Here is a 10,801-nt window from a genome sequence, read left to right on the forward strand (position 1 = left end):
TTGAGGCCAGATTCATGCATCACTTGTCAAATCTTGCTTATGCATCCCACATCGCATCCCGCATAGCATATCATCTTTGCATCATATTGTTTGATCCTTGCACGTGGTTGATTGTGTCCTTGTTACTTGTTTGTCTTGTTTGGGTAGAGCCGGGAGACGAGTTCGCTAACGAGGAGCCCGTTGAGTTTGCTTTCGAGGATCCAGTCAACTCTGAAAACTGTGCAAGCAAGATGATCATACCCTCGAAATCACTACTATCTTTGCTATGCTAGATTGCTCGCTCTTTTTCTATGCCAGTGCTACGATGCCTACCACTTGCTTTCAAGCCTCCCAAATTGCCATGTCAAAACCTCTAACCCACCATGTCCTAGCAAACCGTTGATTGGCTATGTTACCGCTTTGCTTCGCCCCTCTTATAGCGTTGCTAGTTGCAGGTGAAGATTGGAGGCCGTTCCTTGTTGGAACATTTATTTACTTGATGGGATATCATTATATTATCTTGTTATCTTAATGCATCTATATACTTGGTAAAGGGTGGAAGGCTCGGCCTCTCTCCTAGTGTTTTGTTCCACTCTTGCCGCGCTAGTTTCCGTCATATCGGTGTTATGTTCTCGGATTTTGCGTTCCTTACGCGGTCGGGTTATAATGGGAACCCCTTGATAGTTCGCCTCGATTAATGCTTTTCCAGCAATGCCCAACCTTGGTTTTACCATTTGCCACCTAGCCTCTTTTTCCCTTGGGTTTCCGGAGCCCGAGGGTCATCTTATTTTAACCCCCCCGGGCCAGTGCTCCTCTGAGTGTTGGTCCGACCGAGTAGACTGCGGGGCCACCTTGGGGAAACTTGAGGGTTGGTTTTACTCGTAGAATGTCTCATCTGAGTGTGCCCTGAGAACGAGATATGTGCAACTCCTATCGGGACTTGTCGGCACATTCGGGCGGTGTTGCTGGTCTTGTTTTAACCTGTCGAAGTGTCTTGAAGAACCGAGATACCGAGTCTGATCGGAACGTCTTGGGAGGATGTCTATTCCTTCGTTGACCGTGAGAGCTTCTCATGGGCTAAGTTGGGACTCCCTTGTAGGGATTTGAACTTTCGAAAGTCGTGCCCGTGGTTATGGACAGATGGGAATTTGTTAATGTCCGGTTGTAGATAACTTGAACCTTAACTTAACTAAAATGAATCAACTGAGTGTGTTACCGTGATGGCCTCTTCTCGGCGGAGTCCGGGAAGCGGACACGGTGTTGGAGTAATGCTTGCACAGGTTGTCCTCTAGTTTCTCGCTCGCTCTTTGCCTCCTCTTCTCGCTCTCTTTTGCGAATTAGTTAGCCACCATATTTGCTAGTCGCTTGCTGCAGCTCCACTTATATTTACCTTGCCTTACCTATAAGCTTAAATGGTCTTGATCGCGATGGTGCGAGATTGCTGAGTCCCTGTGGCTCACATATTACTATTACACCAGATGCAAGGCCTGATGATTCCGCTCCAGGAGACGCGCTTGAGCTCAAGTGGGAGTTCGAGGAAGACTCTCAACGTTACTATGTTTCCTTTCCTGATGATCAGTAGTGGTGCCCAGTTGGGGGTGATCGGGACCGTGTCGCATGTTGGGTTATCTTTTACTTTGGCGCCGTAGTCGGGCCATGAGTGTTTGGATGATGTAATGTTATTTATGTACTTGATTGACGTGGCGAGTGTAAGCCAACTATGTTATCTCCCCTTTTATTATCTATATTACATGGGATGTTGTGAAGATTGCCTAACTTGCGACATATGCCTTCAATGCGATTATGCCTCTAAGTCGTGCCTCGACACGTGGGAGATATAGTCGCATCAAGGGTGTTACAAGTTGGTAATCAGAGCATTCCCCGACCTTAGGAGCCGCATTGCGTGATCGTTTTTAGCAGCCGAGTTGTGTCTAGAAAAATGTTTTGAGTCAATTAGGAATTATATATCGGAGATTTTAGGAATTCTTTTTACTTCCCAGTCTCCTCATCGCTCTGGTAAGGCATCCTGACGTAGAGTTTTGACTCTTCTCTTCTCAAATTTCACTAAAAAAAATTTAAGGATCACGTGGGTATCTTGGAATCGTTCCGATGGTTTTATGATGAGAACATTGTCTACAGAAGAGTGAAGGCAGAACACCAAAGGCCAGCTGATCTCCTCCAACCTCTTTCCATTCCAGAATGGAAGTTTGACCATATTGAAATGGACTTCGTGACTGGGTTTCCAAAGTCCAAGCGTGGCAATGATGCTATATTCGTTGTCATCGACAAACTCACTAAAGTGGCTCACTTTTTGCCTATCAAAGAGTCGATCACTGCAGCTCAATTGGCAGAACTCTATACCTCTCGTATTGTCTCTCTGCACAGTATTCCACAAGTGATCTCTTCAGACCGTGGCAGCATCTTTACCTCCATGTTTTGGGATTCTTTTCAAAAGGCCATGGGCACCAACATCCGCTTCAGCACAGCTTTCCATCCTCGAACTAGCGGTCAAGTCAAGCGTGTCAACCAGATTCTTGAAGATATGCTCAGGGCTTGTGTGATCTCCTTCGGCATGAAGTGGGAGGATTGTCTTCCTTATGCTGAATTCTCCTACAACAACAGTTTTCAAGCAAGTTCGGGCAAGGCCCCATTTGAAATTCTGTATGGCAGGAAGTGCCATACCCCTCTCAACTGGTCTGAAACCGGTGAACGCCAGCTTTTGGGTAATGACTTAATCATAGAGGCAGAGGAAATGTGCAAAGTCATTCGTGATAACCTCAAAGCAGCCCAATCCCGCCAGAAGAGCTACTATGATAGTAAGCATCATGATTTGGCTTTCGAGATCGGAGAGCATGTTTACCTCCGCGTCTCTCCTATGAAAGGTACTCGTCGCTTCGGTATCAAAGGGAAGCTTGCCCCTAGATACGTGGGACCTTTCAAGATTGTCAGCAAGAGAGGCGACCTCGCCTATCAACTCGAGCTTCCTTCAAATTTTGCAAATGTTCATGATGTGTTCCATGTCTCTCAGCTCCGAAAGTGCTTCAAGACTCCTGACCGCACAATCAACTTCGAGGACATTGAGCTCGCAACAAGTCAATCAAATTTCTCAAAGTCAAGTGGTCACACCATTCCGACCGTGAAGCTTCCTGGGAACGCGAGGATCACCTCCGTTCTGAGTACCCGGCGTTCTTTCAGTCCTAGATCTCGGGACGAGATCCTTTCGTAGTGGTGGACTGTTGTAACATCCCGGATGTAACTTCCCCAATTTTGTACTCCAGCTCTTGCCGTTTCTGGCATTAAGTTATTTTATTTTCTTGGGTTCGGGTCTTTGTCTCCGTGTGTTGTTGTCGTTGTCATGCATCTCATATCATGTCATCATGTGCATTGCATTTGCATACGTGTTCGTCTCATGCATTCAAGCATTTCCCCCGTTGTCCGTTTTGCACTCCGGCGCTTCGTTCTCCTCCGGTGGTCATTTCTACCTTTCTTTCGTGTGTGGGGATTAAAAATTTCTGGATTGGACCGAGACTTGCCAAGTGGCCTTGGTTTACTACCGGTAGACCGCCTGTCAAGTTTCGTATCATTTGTACTTCGTTTGATACTCCAATGGTTAACCGAGGGACAGAAAAGGCCTCGTGTGTGTTGCAGCCCAACACCCCTCCAATTTGGCCCAAAAGCCACCTAAGCCTTCTCCATCATCTAGATTGTTCGATCTCGATCGCGTGGCCAAAAACCGCACCTTATTTGGACTCTCCTAGCTCCCTCTATGCCTATAAATAGGTCCTCCTCGAAAAATCCGGATCCCCCTTGACCAAAACCCTAAAAATCGTCTCCGCGCCGGCCGGACACGTACGTCCGGGCCGGACATCGCCGCCGCCCCAACCGGGAGCTACCACGTGGCGCCCCCGTGACCACATCGTCGCCCCGCGCCGCCAGGCCCGCTCGGTCCCGTCCCCGGCCCCCGCGGCCCACGTCGCCCCGCCGCCTCCTTCCCGCACCGCGCCGCCTCTCCCTCGCGACCGGCCGCCGGCGCCGCCGCGCGCCATCGCTGGGTCTTCGCCGCCCCGCCGCCCGCTCCAGCCGCATCTCCGGCCACCTCGCCGCGCCCGAGCCCCGTGGTGGCCGGACCGCCATCGTCCAGCCTCGTCGCCGGCTGCGCCCTCGACGGCCCCCGCATCCCCGAGCCGCCGCCAAGCTCTCTCCGGTCGGATCCGTCGCCGGTGACCTCGAGCCCATCGGCTACAGTAACCGCCGAAGAAACCCTAGATCTGGTGGTTCTTTTTTTCTAAGTTCCCGGATTTTCCTAGTCCATATGCTCCTGTAAATAGTGTTGTATCTTTGCATCCGTAACTCCGTTCTTGGCATATAGCATATCAAAATGTTCACCTCAGAGAGTACATCATTTCATTCCATTGCATCATTTTCATTTGAGTTCATCTTGATGCCCAAAAAGCTGTTGGAAGAGGGCTACTTGAGATAATTGTCAGATCTGCTGCTCCATTTAGATATTGGTCATTTTTGCCATGATTTTTGTGTGCATGATATGCCCTGATGCTCTACATATGTTTTGTTAAGGGTTTTGTCATCTTTCCAGAGGTGCAACCCATGTATTTTTGTGATCTGTGTGGTGTCTAGCACAAGCTTGCAAAGTGGTGCACTTGGTAATGCTGATTTCAGGGACTTAGTATTTCCACTAAGTCCTTGAGTTGTTTATCTCATGTTGCCATATGTTCATGTTGTTTCCTAGTGATCCGTGCCTCTTTTGAGGATGATCAGTAAGGATGTTTTGTTAATCTTGCAGTGCTCTATCCATCAATGTCTTTGTTTGCAATTATGGAGCACCCTAGTTTGAGTCAATCGAGCTCTACTTTTGCTACTTTGTGAATCTGGGCAGATTGTCTACTTGTTAGCGATTTTGCCGATGATGTTGTAGTTGATCCGTGCATGCTATGCTATTGTTTTTGCCTTGTCTAGTTTGAATTTTGTGTACTATTGATAGATGTATGCTTAGATTATCATGTCTTGCTCCGTAGTGAGTGCATCGAGCTCGTAAACTTGCCTAGTTGAGATATGTTTCAGCATGTGCCAGTTTTCACTAAGTCTGATCTGATTATGTTTTTGCTATGTTCACATGCTTGCAATTGTATTTTCTGATCCCTTTTGGCTCAAGGTTACTAAGGGACTTTTGTTAATCTCTTTGAGTAGCTCCATGCCATTTTTTACTTTGCCATGTTCAGGTCTTGTAGCATGTAGTTTTGTTGCTCCGAAATATGCTACCTGATCTGAGATTTCCAGACAAGTGTTAATTTCACTAAGTTTGAAATCTGTTTGCCATATGCATTTTTGCCATGCTTGTTTGAACCTGTTAATGGATGAATTGGCCGTAGCTCAGTGCCAGACTTTTGTTAAGCATCATGAATGCATCCCTGCCATGTATTTTTATGCCATGTTTGGGTGCTGTGGCATGTTCATCTCGTGGCATTTAGATGGCTACTTGCTGTAAATCGCATAACGTGGTCATATTTGAATCGCTTGCCATTTCCAAACCGTAACTCTGATTCCGGTGTTCTTTATATCGTTTTCAAGCGACTTCATCTCACCTTTCCAGTGGCACACTTGGATTCCCTAGTTGAGGCCAGATTCATGCATCCCTTGTCAAATCTTGCATATGCATCCCGCATCGCATCCCGCATAGCATATCATCTTTGCATCATATTGTTTGATCCTTGCACGTGGTTGATTGTGTCCTTGTTACTTGTTTGTCTTGTTTGGGTAGAGCCGGGAGACGAGTTCGCTAATGAGGAGCCCGTTGAGTTTGCTTTCGAGGATCCAGTCAACTCTGACAACTGTGCAGGCAAGATGATCATACCCTCGAAATCACTACTATCTTTGCTATGCTAGATTGCTCGCTCTTTTGCTATGCCAATGCTATGATGCCTACCACTTGCTTTCAAGCCTCCCAAATTGCCATGTCAAAACCTCTAACCCACCATGTCCTAGCAAACCGTTGATTGGCTATGTTACCGCTTTGCTCCGCCCCTCTTATAGCGTTGCTAGTTGCAGGTGAAGATTGTAGGCCGTTCCTTGTTGGAACATTTATTTACTTGATGGGATATCATTATATTATCTTGTTATCTTAATGCATCTATATACTTGGTAAAGGGTGGAAGGCTCGGCCTCTCGCCTAGTGTTTTGTTCCACTCTTGCCACCCTAGTTTCCGTCATATCGGTGTTATGTTCCCGGATTTTGCGTTCCTTACGCGGTCGGGTTATAATGGGAACCCCTTGATAGTTCGCCTCGATTAAAGCTTTTCCAGCAATGCCCAACCTTGGTTTTACCATTTGCCACCTAGCCTCTTTTTCCCTTGGGTTTCCGGAGCCCGAGGGTCATCTTATTTTAACCCCCCCCCCCCCGGGCCAGTGCTCCTCTAAGTGTTGGTCCGACCGAGTAGACTGCGGGGCCACCTCTGGGCAACTTGAGTGTTGGTTTTACTCGTAGGATGTCTCATCTGAGTGTGCCCTGAGAACGAGATATGTGCAGCTCCTATCGGGATTTGTCGGCACATTCGGGCGGTGTTGCTGGTCTTGTTTTAACCTGTCGAAGTGTCTTGAAGAACCGAGATACCGAGTCTGATCGGAACGTCTTGGGAGGAGGTCTATTCCTTCGTTGACCGTGAGAGCTTGTCATGGGCTAAGTTGGGACTCCCCTGTAGGGATTTGAACTTTGAAAGCCGTGCCCGCGGTTATGGGCAGATGGGAATTTGTTAATGTCCGGTTGTAGATAACTTGAACCTTAACTTAACTAAAATGAATCAACTGAGTGTGTTACCGTGATGGCCTCTTCTCGGGGGAGTCCGGGAAGCGTACACGGTGTTGGAGTAATGCTTGTGCAGGTTGTCCTCTAGTTTCTCGCTCGCGCTTTGCCTCCTCTTCTCGCTCTCTTTTGCCAATAAGTTAGCCACCATATTTGCTAGTCGCTTGCTGCAGCTCCACTTATATTTACCTTGCCTTACCTATAAGCTTAAATGGTCTTGATCGCGAGGGTGCGAGATTGCTGAGTCCCTGTGGCTCATAGATTACTATTACACCAGATGCAGGGCCTAATGATTCCGCTCCAGGAGACGCGCTTGAGCTCAAGTGGGAGTTCGACGAAGACTCTCAACGTTACTATGTTTCCTTTCCTGATGATCAGTAGTGGTGCCCAGTTAGGGGTGATCGGGACCGTGTCGCATGTTGGGTTATCTTTTATTTTGGCGCCGTAGTCGGGCCATGAGTGTTTGGATGATGTAATGTTATTTATGTACTTGATTGACGTGGCGAGTGTAAGCCAACTATGTTATCTCCCCTTTTATTATCTATATTACATGGGATGTTGTGAAGATTGCCTAACTTGCGACATATGCCTTCAATGCGATTATGCCTCTAAGTCGTGCCTCGACACGTGGGAGATATAATCGCATCGAGGGTGTTACATGCTCCATCCCGCACAGCGAGCTAGTGAAGCTCCAGACCAAGGGATTTCTCCCCCCGGCCTATATGGTCCCGGTTCAAGCCGGACTTGCCACCTATAATGGCAGAGAGCAAGCGGAGAGCGCGCCCAATCCCTCCAAAGGAGAGCGGGTATGCCTTGCCCCTTACTTAATAAGAGGGCTCGGATTTCCAATTCATCCGTTTCTCCGGGGGCTTCTGGAGTTCTATGGCCTCCAGCTGCACAACCTCACGCCTGCCTCCATATTGCATATCGCGGGCTTCGTAGCCCTTTGCGAGCTGTTTTTGGGCTGTGAGGCTCATTTCGCGCTGTGGAAAAGGCTATTCTGCCTTGTGCCTCGCTTTAAGGAGGGGTCGATATATCAAGTGGGCGGAGACAAAGTGTGGCGCATCGCCGGGACTGGATATCTATCCGGAACCCCAAAGAAGGCTCCGAGGACTGGCCTTCGGAATGGTTTTATATAGAGGACGTTCCACTGCCGGATCCTATCCGGATCGGCCTCCCTGAGTTCGAAAGTGCTCCCCTAAAGAAGCGCCTAAGTTGGCGTCCACGGAGCCCTCAGAGGGAAAGCGACAGGGACGTTATTTACCTGATGGGCCGGATAAGATTGTTAGCTCATTCCGGACTGACCATGATCGGAGTCATGGCCGCATGCATCATGCGAGGGGTGTAGCCGCCTCAGTATAGAGGCCGCCCCATGTGGGACTTTAACGGGGAGGACGACGCCACCCGCTATGGCCGTAAGGGGCCGGATTCGGCTGCCGCTCTAATAAAGACCTTGTCCGCTTTGTACAAGGGATAAGAGGAGGAATTTCTCCGCGTCAACCCACGGGGTGGATTTTCTATGTACAATCCCCCGAGTTGGGTAAGTGGACACTTTTACTTGCCCATTCGTTTTATATTCCCATTGTTAAATTTTCAGTCTAACGACTTCAAAGCAGGAACTGCGCCAGGTTGTTAAAGAAATAAACAGCCCTCCTCCACAACCCGAGGATCCGGGACGGTCCCTCGACCCGGCCTCTCAAGAGGATCCGGACTTATCTGTGGAGCTGATTGATGGAGTGTTTCATCAATTGAGCAGGCACAACGCCTTGGTGGCCATTATGGCCGATTATCCAGGGCTACTCCCAGCTTCACAGGTAACTGAGACCGGAGTCTCAGCACTTTGAAAAGGGATTTGTCCTCGTGTGTTTTTGATTACTGTATGACAACCGTGTTTTGCAGGGGAGGTCCTTGAGACGGGAGGCCGAGCCTGCGGCGACTAGCCAACGAGGGGTGGCAAGGCCCCGCGAGCTGAAAAGAAGTGCGGTCCGGACTGAGGCACTGGCGCAAAGGTATAGCGCGCCACCTTATTCCAAGGTGTTACTCCTTCGAGGCATATTAACACTTGTGCTCTCTTCAGGACGAAGAGACCTCGCCGGACTATATCCGGAGAGGCTGCCAATCGCGCCTCCACCAGCCAGGCTCCAAAGCCTGGTCCGGAAGCGGAGGCGAACATGAGGCGCGCACCGGACGCTCCTCCGACGGAGGATGCGGACAGGCTGTCTGCCACCAATTCCGACGTCGCCGGAGAGTTCTTCGCGACGCTTCTTTCTCCTAAGAGGCATTTGATGCCTTCAATTCGGGAGACGCGTACCTCCGTGCCACTCAAAATGGTCTAGCCAGAGCCACGGAGCAGTATGTGAAAGACATACGGGTAAGAAATTTTTGGTAATTATATATGTATACCAGTAGCCCTCGAGACTTGAAACAGTTAGAATAACTGATTTAAGGATCATATGTTATGCAGGTTCTTACAGAAAAGAATACCCTGCTGTCCCAGGAGCTGGAAGAGTGCAAAGCCCAACTTGAGGCCGCACTAGCCGCGACAGGGGAGTCCAGGGAGACCCCCTCTGGTAATATACGCTTCGAAAGATAAGTATTTTGCGAAGTGCAGCGTGGGTGCAAATCTGACAAATGAAATTGCAGATGGCGCCGGATTAAATCCGGAAGTGCAACAACTGCGACGCCAGCTAAAGGCTGGTGAGAGCGTGCTGACAAAGGTGAGGCGGGAGATGAACAATCTCCATGATGCCAACACCAAGCTAGGCGTTGAACTGAAGGACGTTCGTGCCCAGTTGTTAGACTCCGTGAAGGAGAATCAGCGGCTTCAGCGTGGCATATATAGTAAGTGCTTAAACGAACTTTGAAAAAAGAGTTCGGAGAGGAAGTCAACTAACAGAGTAATGTCTGTAGGTATGCTGACAGGTCGTCCTACAGAGGAAATGCCCGGTTCTACTGGTGACCTTCTTCCCAAGCTCTCACAACTGCACGAGCGAGTTCGGCAGGTGATGCAAGGCGTCGCTCAAGCCTTGTGGCCGTCCGTCTCCGTGCCCAAAGACCTTGAAGAGCTTGTAGAGAAGCTAAAGGGAGCGCGGCGGCGCTTCCTATTGTGGAAGATGTCGGCCTGCCGTCAAGGTGCCAGGGAGGCCTGGGCCATGGTGAAGATGCGGTACACGAAGGCTGACCCAAACCACATGGCCGAGGTCGGACCCGTAGGGCCCGATGGGAAGGAGATCCCTGTGAGCTTAGTATACGGCTAAGTAGATTTGGCCGCAAAGTATTCCCAACATGACTGTAAACTAGACAGCCCGTTAGATGGAATTGAAGAGGAATACAATCAGTCAGATTGACTATGTAATTTTAATTGACATGTGAAATGCCTTCTAGCCGGATTGTAGATCGTTTGTCATGGCCGACCTTTTCGCTTCAATCTCGGGACCTGACGGTTCGGAGTGTGTCCGAATACCCTCGCGGTTATATAAGAACCGAGGTATGCATGGAGACCAGGCGTAGGGGTCATTAGTGCTTGAACAGACAAGTGCCCAACTAGTTAAGTTATACTACATGGTTAGTAAGAAACATCTTCCAGGGAGAATAGTTCCATTAGGGGTTCCTAAAGTGCATGTCCATTCTGCGAAAAGAGACGCAGGAAAAACATCTGGGGGCGTATAGATAAATAAGTGAAAGAAAAGATCATCTTTAGTTCACCGACCGAATATTCCCTTAAGAACGCTAGCTTTCGGCTTCACCCAGTCTGAGGTACACATCCGGCTGACCCGGCAGTAACAATCGCAGAGGTGCTCCCTTTACCACCTAGCCGAACAATCGGGAACGTAGGGGTAAGCACAGGAGCCAGGCAACCCAGCTTGGCCAAAACTTAAGTCATATCGATGCATATAATGGCGAATAAAAGGTACATGCGGAAGTGTGACACATGTGTTGGGCATGAAGCCCGTATAAATAAGCTTCTATTTAAAGAATCCCCCAGGTTTAATGAGCACGGATAGCGCG

The sequence above is a fragment of the Triticum dicoccoides genome, chromosome 6A, assembly GCF_002162155.2.
Source record: "Triticum dicoccoides isolate Atlit2015 ecotype Zavitan chromosome 6A, WEW_v2.0, whole genome shotgun sequence".
Classification (NCBI taxonomy): Eukaryota; Viridiplantae; Streptophyta; class Magnoliopsida; order Poales; family Poaceae; genus Triticum; species Triticum dicoccoides.